The following is a 12220-nucleotide window of genomic DNA, read 5'->3' as shown; positions in this document are numbered from 1 at the left end:
TCTCCCTTACTTCCATCTAGTAAGGATCACATAATTTCTAACAAAGTTTTGACACAGATTCCCAATTCGGGCATTCAGAACATATAGCACGTTGCTGTAAGCAAGCACATTCTCATTCAAAGTTGCAAGTTACTATGTAGCAACAAGTTTGTATAGGTATTTCAAAGATGTCCAGAACTGAGCTAAACTTGTTTTGTCTCCAACTCCTAGAAATAACTTCATGCCCCATCTCCCTTACTTCCAGCTAGAAGGATCACATAATTCCTAACAAAGTTTTGACACAGATTCCCAATTCGGGCATTCAGAACATATAGCACGTTGCTGTAAGCAAGCACATTGTCATTCAAAGTTGCAAGTTACTATGAAGGAACAAGTTTGTATAGGTATTTCAAAAATGCACAGAACTGAGCTAAACTTGGTATGTCTCCAACCCCTAGTAATAACTTCATGCCACATCTCCCTTACTTCCAGCTAGTAAGGATCTCATAATTCCTAACAAAGTTTTGACACAGATTCCCAATTCGGGCATTCAGAACATATAGCACGTTGCTTTAAGCAAGCACATTCTCATTCAAAGTTGCAAGTTACTATGTAGGAACAAGATTGTATAGGTATTTCAAAGATTCCCCGAGCTGAGCTAAACTTGGTATGTCTCCAACTCCTAGAAAAAAATTCATACCCCATCTCCCTTACTTCCATCTATTAAGGATCACATAATTTCTAACAAAGTTTTGACACAGTTTCCCAATTCGGGCATTCAGAACATATATCACGTTGCTGTAAGCAAGCACATTCTCATTCAAAGTTGCAAGTTACTATGTAGGAACAAGTTTGTATAGGTTTTTCAAAGATGCCCAGAACTCAGCTAAACTTGGTATGTCTCCAAGTCCTAGAAATAACTTCATGCCCTATCTCCCTTACTTCCATCTAGTAAGCATCACATAATTTCTAAGAAAGTTTTGACACAGCTTCCCAATTCGGGCATTCAGAACATATAGCACGTTTCTTTAAGCAAGCACATTCTCATTCAAAGTTGCAAGTTACTATGAAGGACCAAGTTTGTATAGGTATTTCAAAGATGCCCAGAACTTAGCTAAACTTGGTATGTGTCCAACTCCTAGAAATAACTTCATGCCCCAACTCCCTTACTTCCAGCTAGTAAGGATCACATAATTCCTAACAAAGTTTTGACACAGATTCCCAATTCGGGCATTCAGAACATATAGCACGTTGCTGTAAGCAAGCACATTCTCATTCAAAGTTGCAAGTTACTATGTAGGAACAAGTTTGTATAGGTATTTCAAAGATGCCCAGAACTGAGCTAAACGTTGTGTGTCTCCAAGTCCTAGAAATAACTTCATGCCCCATCTCCCTTACTTCCATCTAGTAAGGATCACATAATTTCTAACAAAGTTTTGACACAGATTCCCAATTCGGGCATTCAGAACATATAGCACGTTGCTGTAAGCAAGCACATTCTCATTCAAAGTTGCAAGTTACTATGTAGGAACAAGTTTGTATAGATATTTCAAAGATGCCCAGATCTGAGCTAAACTTGGTATGTCTCCAACTCCTAGAAATAACTTCATGCCCTATCTCCCTTACTTCCATCTAGTAAGCATCACAAAAATTCTAAGAAAGATTGGACACAGATTCCCAATTCGGGCATTCAGAACATATAGCACGTTTCTGTAAGCAAGCACATTCTCATTCAAAGTTGCAAGTTACTATGAAGGAACAAGTTTGTATAGGTATTTCAAAGATGCCCAGAACTGAGCTAAACTTGGTATGTGTCCAACTCCTAGAAATAACTTCATGCCCCAACTCCCTTACTTCCAGCTAGTAAGGATCACATAATTCCTAACAAAGTTTTGACACAGATTCCCAATTCGGGCATTCAGAACATATAGCACGTTGCTGTAAGCAAGCACATTCTCATTCAAAGTTGCAAGTTACTATGTAGCAACAAGTTTGTATAGGACTTTCAAAGATGCCCAGAACTGAGCTAAGCTTGGTATGTCTCCAAATCCTAGAAATAACTTCATAGACCTACTCCCTTACTTCCAGCTAGTAAGGATCACCTAGTTCCTAGCAAAGTTTTGACACAGATTCCCAATTCAGGCATTCAGAACATATAGCACGTTGCTGTAAGCAAGCACATTCTCATTCAAAGTTGCAAGTTACTATGTAGGAACAAGTTTGTATAGGTATTTCAAAGATGCCCAGAACTGAGCTAAACTTGGTATGTCTCCAACTCCTAGAAATAACTTCATGCCCTATCTCCCTTACTTCCATCTAGTAAGCATCACAAAAATTCTAAGAAAGATTTGACACAGATTCCCAATTCGGGCATTCAGAACATATAGCACGTTTCTGTAAGCAAGCACATTCTCATTCAAAGTTGCAAGTTACTATGAAGGAACAAGTTTGTATAGGTATTTCAAAGATGCCCAAAACTGAGCTAAACTTGGTATGTGTCCAACTCCTAGAAATAACTTCATGCCCCAACTCCCTTACTTCCAGCTAGTAAGGATCACATAATTCCTAACAAAGTTTTGACACAGATTCCCAATTCGGGCATTCAGAACATATAGCACGTTGCTGTAAGCAAGCACATTCTCATTCAAAGTTGCAAGTTACTATGTAGGAACAAGTTTGTATAGGACTTTCAAAGATGCCCAGAACTGAGCTAAACTTGGTATGTCTCCAACTCCTAGAAATAACTTCATGCCCCTACTTCCTTACTTCCAGCTTGTAAGGATCACATAATTCCTAGCAAAGTTTTGACACAGATTCCCAATTCGGGCATTCAGAACATATAGCACGTTGCTGTAAGCAAGCACATTCTCATTCAAAGTTGCAAGTTACTATGTAGGAACAAGTTTGTATAGGTATTTCAAAGATGCCCAGAACTGAGCTAAACTTGGTATGTCTCCAACTCCTAGAAATAACTTCATGCCCCATCTCCCTTACTTCCAGCTAGTAAGGATCACATAATTCTTAACAAAGTTTTGACACAGATTCCCAATTCGGGCATTCAGAACATATAACTCGTTGCTGTAAGCAAGCACATTCTCATTCAAAGTTGCAAGTTACTATGTAGGAACATGTTTGTATAGGACTTTCAAAGATGCCCAGAACTGAGCTAAACGTTGTGAGTCTCCAACTCCTAGAAATAACATCATGCCCCATCTCCCTTACTTCCAGCTAGTAAGGATCACATAATTTCTAACAATGTTTTGACACAGATTCCCAATTCGGGCATTCAGAACATGTAGCACGTTGCTGTAAGCAAGCACATTCTCATTCAAAGTGGCAAGTTACTATGTAGGAACAAGTTTGTATAGGTATTTCAAAGATGCCCAGAACTGAGCTAAACTTGCTATCTCTTCAACTCCTAGAAATAACTTCATGCCCCATCTCCGTTACTTCCAGCTAGTAAGGATCACATAATTCCTAACAAAGTTTTGACACACATTCCCAAATCGGGCATTCAGAACATATAGCACGTTGCTGTAAGCAAGCACATTCTCATTCAAAGTTGCAAGTTACTATGTAGGAACAAGTTTGTATAGGTATTTCAAAGATGCCCAGAACTGAGCGAAAGTGGGTATGTCTCCAACTCCTAGATATAACTTCATGCCCCATCTCACTTACTTCCAGCTAGTAAGGATCACATAATTCCTAAAAAGTTTTGACACAGATTCCCAATTCGGGCATTCAGAACATATAGCACGTTGCTGTAAGCAAGCACATTCTCATTCAAAGTTGCAAGTTACTATGTAGGAACAAGTTTGTATAGGTATTTCAAAGATGCCCAGAACTGAGCTAAACGTTGTGTGTCTCCAAGTCCTAGAAACAACTTCATGCCCCATCTCCCTTACTTCCATCTAGTAAGGATCACATAATTTCTCACAAAGTTTTGACACAGATTCCCACTCGGGCATTCAGAACATGTAGCACGTTGCTGTAAGCAAGCACATTCTCATTCAAAGATGCAAGTTACTATGTAGGAACAAGTTTGTATAGGTATTTCAAAGATGCCCAGAACTGAGCTAATCTTGGTTTGTCTCCAACTCCTAGAAATAACTTCATGCCCCACTCCCTTACTTCCAGCTAGTAAGGATCACATAATTCCTAACAAAGTTTTGACACAGATTCCCAATTCGGGCATTCAGAACATACAGCACGTTGCTGTAAGCAAGCACATTCTCATTCAAAGTTGCAAGTTACTATGTAGGAACAAGTTTGTATAGGACATTCAAAGATGCCCAGAACTGAGCTAAACTTGGTATGTCTCCAACTTCTAGAAATAACTTCATGCCCCATCTCCCTTACTTCCATCTAGTAAGGATCACATAATTTCTAACAAAGTTTTGACACAGATTCCCAATTCGGGCATTCAGAACATATAGCACGTTGCTGTAAGCAAGCACATTCTCATTCAAAGTTGCAAGTTACTATGTAGTAACAAGTTTGTATAGGTATTTCAAAGATGTCCAGAACTGAGCTAAACTTGTTTTGTCTCCAACTCCTAGAAATAACTTCATGCCCCATCTCCCTTACTTCCAGCTAGAAGGATCACATAATTCCTAACAAAGTTTTGACACAGATTCCCAATTCGGGCATTCAGAACATATAGCACGTTGCTGTAAGCAAGCACATTGTCATTCAAAGTTGCAAGTTACTATGAAGGAACAAGTTTGTATAGGTATTTCAAAAATGCACAGAACTGAGCTAAACTTGGTATGTCTCCAACCCCTAGTAATAACTTCATGCCACATCTCCCTTACTTCCAGCTAGTAAGGATCTCATAATTCCTAACAAAGTTTTGACACAGATTCCCAATTCGGGCATTCAGAACATATAGCACGTTGCTTTAAGCAAGCACATTCTCATTCAAAGTTGCAAGTTACTATGTAGGAACAAGATTGTATAGGTATTTCAAAGATGCCCCGAGCTGAGCTAAACTTGGTATGTCTCCAACTCCTAGAAAAAAATTCATACCCCATCTCCCTTACTTCCATCTATTAAGGATCACATAATTTCTAACAAAGTTTTGACACAGTTTCCCAATTCGGGCATTCAGAACATATATCACGTTGCTGTAAGCAAGCACATTCTCATTCAAAGTTGCAAGTTACTATGTAGGAACAAGTTTGTATAGGTATTTCAAAGATGCCCAGAACTGAGCTAAACTTGGTATGTCTCCAAGTCCTAGAAATAACTTCATGCCCTATCTCCCTTACTTCCATCTAGTAAGCATCACATAATTTCTAAGAAAGTTTTGACACAGCTTCCCAATTCGGGCATTCAGAACATATAGCACGTTTCTTTAAGCAAGCACATTCTCATTCAAAGTTGCAAGTTACTATGAAGGAACAAGTTTGTATAGGTATTTCAAAGATGCCCAGAACTTAGCTAAACTTGGTATGTGTCCAACTCCTAGAAATAACTTCATGCCCCAACTCCCTTACTTCCAGCTAGTAAGGATCACATAATTCCTAACAAAGTTTTGACACAGATTCCCAATTCGGGCATTCAGAACATATAGCACGTTGCTGTAAGCAAGCACATTCTCATTCAAAGTTGCAAGTTACTATGTAGGAACAAGTTTGTATAGGACTTTCAAAGATGCCCAGAACTGAGCTAAGCTTGGTATGTCTCCAAATCCTAGAAATAACTTCATACCCCTACTCCCTTACTTCCAGCTAGTAAGGATCACCTAGTTCCTAGCAAAGTTTTGACACAGATTCCCAATTCGGGCATTCAGAACATATAGCACGTTGCTGTAAGCAAGCACATTCTCATTCAAAGTTGCAAGTTACTATGTAGGAACAAGTTTGTATAGGTATTTCAAAGATGCCCAGAACTGAGCTAAACTTGGTATGTCTCCAACTCCTAGAAATAACTTCATGCCCTATCTCCCTTACTTCCATCTAGTAAGCATCACAAAAATTCTAAGAAAGATTTGACACAGATTCCCAATTCGGGCATTCAGAACATATAGCACGTTTCTGTAAGCAAGCACATTCTCATTCAAAGTTGCAAGTTACTATGAAGGAACAAGTTTGTATAGGTATTTCAAAGATGCCCAGAACTGAGCTAAACTTGGTATGTGTCCAACTCCTAGAAATAACTTCATGCCCCAACTCCCTTACTTCCAGCTAGTAAGGATCACATAATTCCTAACAAAGTTTTGACACAGATTCCCAATTCGGGCATTCAGAACATATAGCACGCTGCTGTAAGCAAGCACATTCTCATTCAAAGTTGCAAGTTACTATGTAGGAACAAGTTTGTATAGGACTTTCAAAGATGCCCAGAACTGAGCTAAACTTGGTATGTCTCCAACTCCTAGAAATAACTTCATGCCCCTACTTCCTTACTTCCAGCTTGTAAGGATCACATAATTCCTAGCAAAGTTTTGACACAGATTCCCAATTCGGGCATTCAGAACATATAGCACGTTGCTGTAAGCAAGCACATTCTCATTCAAAGTGGCAAGTTACTATGTAGGAACAAGTTTGTATAGGTATTTCAAAGATGCCCAGAACTGAGCTAAACTTGGTATGTCTCCAACTCCTAGAAATAACTTCATGCCCCATCTCCCTTACTTCCAGCTAGTAAGGATCACATAATTCCTAACAAAGTTTTGACACAGATTCCCAATTCGGGCATTCAGAACATATAGCTCGTTGCTGTAAGCAAGCACATTCTCATTCAAAGTTGCAAGTTACTATGTAGGAACAAGTTTGTATAGGACTTTCAAAGATGCCCAGAACTGAGCTAAACGTTGTGAGTCTCCAACTCCTAGAAATAACATCATGCCCCATCTCCCTTACTTCCAGCTAGTAAGGATCACATAATTTCTAACAATGTTTTGACACAGATTCCCAATTCGGGCATTCAGAACATGTAGCACGTTGCTGTAAGCAAGCACATTCTCATTCAAAGTTGCAAGTTACTATGTAGGCACAAGTTTGTATAGGTATTTCAAAGATGCCCAGAACTGAGCTAAACTTGCTATCTCTTCAACTCCTAGAAATAACTTCATGCCCCATCTCCTTTACTTCCAGCTAGTAAGGATCACATAATTCCTAACAAAGTTTTGACACACATTCCCAAATCGGGCATTCAGAACATATAGCACGTTGCTGTAAGCAAGCACATTCTCATTCAAAGTTGCAAGTTACTATGTAGGAACAAGTTTGTATAGGTATTTCAAAGATGCCCCGAACTGTGCTAAACTTGGTATGCCTCCAACTCCTAGAAATAACTTCATGCCCCATCTCCCGTACTTCCAGATAGTACGGATCACATAATTCCTAACAAAGTTTTGACACAGATTCCCAATTAGGGCATTCAGAACATATAGCACGTTGCTGTAAGCAAGCACATTCTCATTCAAAGATGCAAGTTGCTATGTAGGAACAAGTTTGTATAGGTATTTCAAAGATGCCTAGAACAGAGCTAAACTTGGATTGTCTCCAACTCCTAGAAATAACTTCATGCCCCATCTCCCTTACTTCCAGCTAGTAAGGATCACATAATTCCTAACAAAGGTTTGACACAGATTCCCAATTCGGGCATTCAGAACATATAGCACGTTGCTGTAAGCAAGCACATTCTCATTCAAAGTTGCAAGTTACTATGTAGGAACCAGTTTGTATAAGTATTTCAATGATGCCCAGAACTGAGCTAAACGTTGTATGTCTCCAACTCCTAGAAATAACTTCATGCCCCATGTCCCTTACTTCCATCTAGTAAAGATCAAATAATTTCCAAGAAAGTTTTGACACAGATTCCCAATTCGGGCATTCAGAACATATAGCACATTGCTGTAAGCAAGCACATTCTCATTCAAAGATGCAAGTTACTATGTAGGAACAAGTTTCTATAGGTATTTCAAAGATGCCCAGAACTGAGCTAAACGATGTATGTCTCCAACTCCTAGAAATAACTTCATGCCCCATCTCCCTTACTTCCATCTAGTAAGGATCACATAATTCCTAAGAAAGTTTTGACACAGATTCCCAATTCGGGCATTCAGAATATATAGCACGTTGCCGTAAGCAAGCACATTCTCATTCAAAGTTGCAAGTTACTATGTAGGAACAAGTTTGTATAGGTATTTCAAAGATGCCCAGAACTGAGCTAAACTTGGTATGTCTCCAACTCCTAGAAATAACTTCATGCCCCATCTCCCTTACTTCCAGCTAGTAAGGATCACATAATTCCTAACAAAGTTTTGACACAGATTCCCAATTCGGGCATTCAGAACATATAGCTCGTTGCTGTAAGCAAGCACATTCTCATTCAAAGTTGCAAGTTACTATGTAGGAACAAGTTTGTATAGGACTTTCAAAGATGCCCAGAACTGAGCTAAACGTTGTGAGTCTCCAACTCCTAGAAATAACATCATGCCCCATCTCCCTTACTTCCAGCTAGTAAGGATCACATAATTTCTAACAATGTTTTGACACAGATTCCCAATTCGGGCATTCAGAACATGTAGCACGTTGCTGTAAGCAAGCACATTCTCATTCAAAGTTGCAAGTTACTATGTAGGCACAAGTTTGTATAGGTATTTCAAAGATGCCCAGAACTGAGCTAAACTTGCTATCTCTTCAACTCCTAGAAATAACTTCATGCCCCATCTCCTTTACTTCCAGCTAGTAAGGATCACATAATTCCTAACAAAGTTTTGACACACATTCCCAAATCGGGCATTCAGAACATATAGCACGTTGCTGTAAGCAAGCACATTCTCATTCAAAGTTGCAAGTTACTATGTAGGAACAAGTTTGTATAGGTATTTCAAAGATGCCCCGAACTGTGCTAAACTTGGTATGCCTCCAACTCCTAGAAATAACTTCATGCCCCATCTCCCGTACTTCCAGATAGTACGGATCACATAATTCCTAACAAAGTTTTGACACAGATTCCCAATTAGGGCATTCAGAACATATAGCACGTTGCTGTAAGGAAGCACATTCTCATTCAAAGATGCAAGTTGCTATGTAGGAACAAGTTTGTATAGGTATTTCAAAGATGCCTAGAACAGAGCTAAACTTGGATTGTCTCCAACTCCTAGAAATAACTTCATGCCCCATCTCCCTTACTTCCAGCTAGTAAGGATCACATAATTCCTAACAAAGGTTTGACACAGATTCCCAATTCGGGCATTCAGAACATATAGCACGTTGCTGTAAGCAAGCACATTCTCATTCAAAGTTGCAAGTTACTATGTAGGAACCAGTTTGTATAAGTATTTCAATGATGCCCAGAACTGAGCTAAACGTTGTATGTCTCCAACTCCTAGAAATAACTTCATGCCCCATGTCCCTTACTTCCATCTAGTAAGGATCAAATAATTTCCAAGAAAGTTTTGACACAGATTCCCAATTCGGGCATTCAGAACATATAGCACATTGCTGTAAGCAAGCACATTCTCATTCAAAGTTGCAAGTTACTATGTAGGAACAAGTTTCTATAGGTATTTCAAAGATGCCCAGAACTGAGCTAAACGATGTATGTCTCCAACTCCTAGAAATAACTTCATGCCCCATCTCCCTTACTTCCATCTAGTAAGGATCACATAATTCCTAACAAAGTTTTGACACAGATTCCCAATTCGGGCATTCAGAACATATAGCACGTTGCTGTAAGCAAGCACATTCTCATTCAAAGTTGCAAGTTACTATGTAGGAACAAGTTTGTATAGGTATTTCAAAGATGCCCCGAACTGTGCTAAACTTGGTATGCCTCCAACTCCTAGAAATAACTTCATGCCCCATCTCCCGTACTTCCAGATAGTACGGATCACATAATTCCTAACAAAGTTTTGACACAGATTCCCAATTAGGGCATTCAGAACATATAGCACGTTGCTGTAAGCAAGCACATTCTCATTCAAAGATGCAAGTTGCTATGTAGGAACAAGTTTGTATAGGTATTTCAAAGATGCCTAGAACAGAGCTAAACTTGGATTGTCTCCAACTCCTAGAAATAACTTCATGCCCCATCTCCCTTACTTCCAGCTAGTAAGGATCACATAATTCCTAACAAAGGTTTGACACAGATTCCCAATTCGGGCATTCAGAACATATAGCACGTTGCTGTAAGCAAGCACATTCTCATTCAAAGTTGCAAGTTACTATGTAGGAACCAGTTTGTATAAGTATTTCAATGATGCCCAGAACTGAGCTAAACGTTGTATGTCTCCAACTCCTAGAAATAACTTCATGCCCCATGTCCCTTACTTCCATCTAGTAAAGATCAAATAATTTCCAAGAAAGTTTTGACACAGATTCCCAATTCGGGCATTCAGAACATATAGCACATTGCTGTAAGCAAGCACATTCTCATTCAAAGATGCAAGTTACTATGTAGGAACAAGTTTCTATAGGTATTTCAAAGATGCCCAGAACTGAGCTAAACGATGTATGTCTCCAACTCCTAGAAATAACTTCATGCCCCATCTCCCTTACTTCCATCTAGTAAGGATCACATAATTCCTAAGAAAGTTTTGACACAGATTCCCAATTCGGGCATTCAGAATATATAGCACGTTGCCGTAAGCAAGCACATTCTCATTCAAAGTTGCAAGTTACTATGTAGGAACAAGTTTGTATAGGTATTTCAAAGATGCCCAGAACTGAGCTAAACTTGGTATGTCTCCAACTCCTAGAAATAACTTCATGCCCCATCTCCCTTACTTCCAGCTAGTAAGGATCACATAATTCCTAACAAAGTTTTGACACAGATTCCCAATTCGGGCATTCAGAACATATAGCTCGTTGCTGTAAGCAAGCACATTCTCATTCAAAGTTGCAAGTTACTATGTAGGAACAAGTTTGTATAGGACTTTCAAAGATGCCCAGAACTGAGCTAAACGTTGTGAGTCTCCAACTCCTAGAAATAACATCATGCCCCATCTCCCTTACTTCCAGCTAGTAAGGATCACATAATTTCTAACAATGTTTTGACACAGATTCCCAATTCGGGCATTCAGAACATGTAGCACGTTGCTGTAAGCAAGCACATTCTCATTCAAAGTTGCAAGTTACTATGTAGGCACAAGTTTGTATAGGTATTTCAAAGATGCCCAGAACTGAGCTAAACTTGCTATCTCTTCAACTCCTAGAAATAACTTCATGCCCCATCTCCTTTACTTCCAGCTAGTAAGGATCACATAATTCCTAACAAAGTTTTGACACACATTCCCAAATCGGGCATTCAGAACATATAGCACGTTGCTGTAAGCAAGCACATTCTCATTCAAAGTTGCAAGTTACTATGTAGGAACAAGTTTGTATAGGTATTTCAAAGATGCCCCGAACTGTGCTAAACTTGGTATGCCTCCAACTCCTAGAAATAACTTCATGCCCCATCTCCCGTACTTCCAGATAGTACGGATCACATAATTCCTAACAAAGTTTTGACACAGATTCCCAATTAGGGCATTCAGAACATATAGCACGTTGCTGTAAGGAAGCACATTCTCATTCAAAGATGCAAGTTGCTATGTAGGAACAAGTTTGTATAGGTATTTCAAAGATGCCTAGAACAGAGCTAAACTTGGATTGTCTCCAACTCCTAGAAATAACTTCATGCCCCATCTCCCTTACTTCCAGCTAGTAAGGATCACATAATTCCTAACAAAGGTTTGACACAGATTCCCAATTCGGGCATTCAGAACATATAGCACGTTGCTGTAAGCAAGCACATTCTCATTCAAAGTTGCAAGTTACTATGTAGGAACCAGTTTGTATAAGTATTTCAATGATGCCCAGAACTGAGCTAAACGTTGTATGTCTCCAACTCCTAGAAATAACTTCATGCCCCATGTCCCTTACTTCCATCTAGTAAGGATCAAATAATTTCCAAGAAAGTTTTGACACAGATTCCCAATTCGGGCATTCAGAACATATAGCACATTGCTGTAAGCAAGCACATTCTCATTCAAAGTTGCAAGTTACTATGTAGGAACAAGTTTCTATAGGTATTTCAAAGATGCCCAGAACTGAGCTAAACGATGTATGTCTCCAACTCCTAGAAATAACTTCATGCCCCATCTCCCTTACTTCCATCTAGTAAGGATCACATAATTCCTAAGAAAGTTTTGACACAGATTCCCAATTCGGGCATTCAGAATATATAGCACGTTGCCGTAAGCAAGCACATTCTCATTCAAAGTTGCAAGTTACTATGTAGG

The sequence above is a fragment of the Diceros bicornis genome, chromosome 41 (genome assembly GCF_020826845.1).
Source record: "Diceros bicornis minor isolate mBicDic1 chromosome 41, mDicBic1.mat.cur, whole genome shotgun sequence".
Classification (NCBI taxonomy): Eukaryota; Metazoa; Chordata; class Mammalia; order Perissodactyla; family Rhinocerotidae; genus Diceros; species Diceros bicornis.
Note: the sequence above shows the minus strand (reverse complement) of the source record.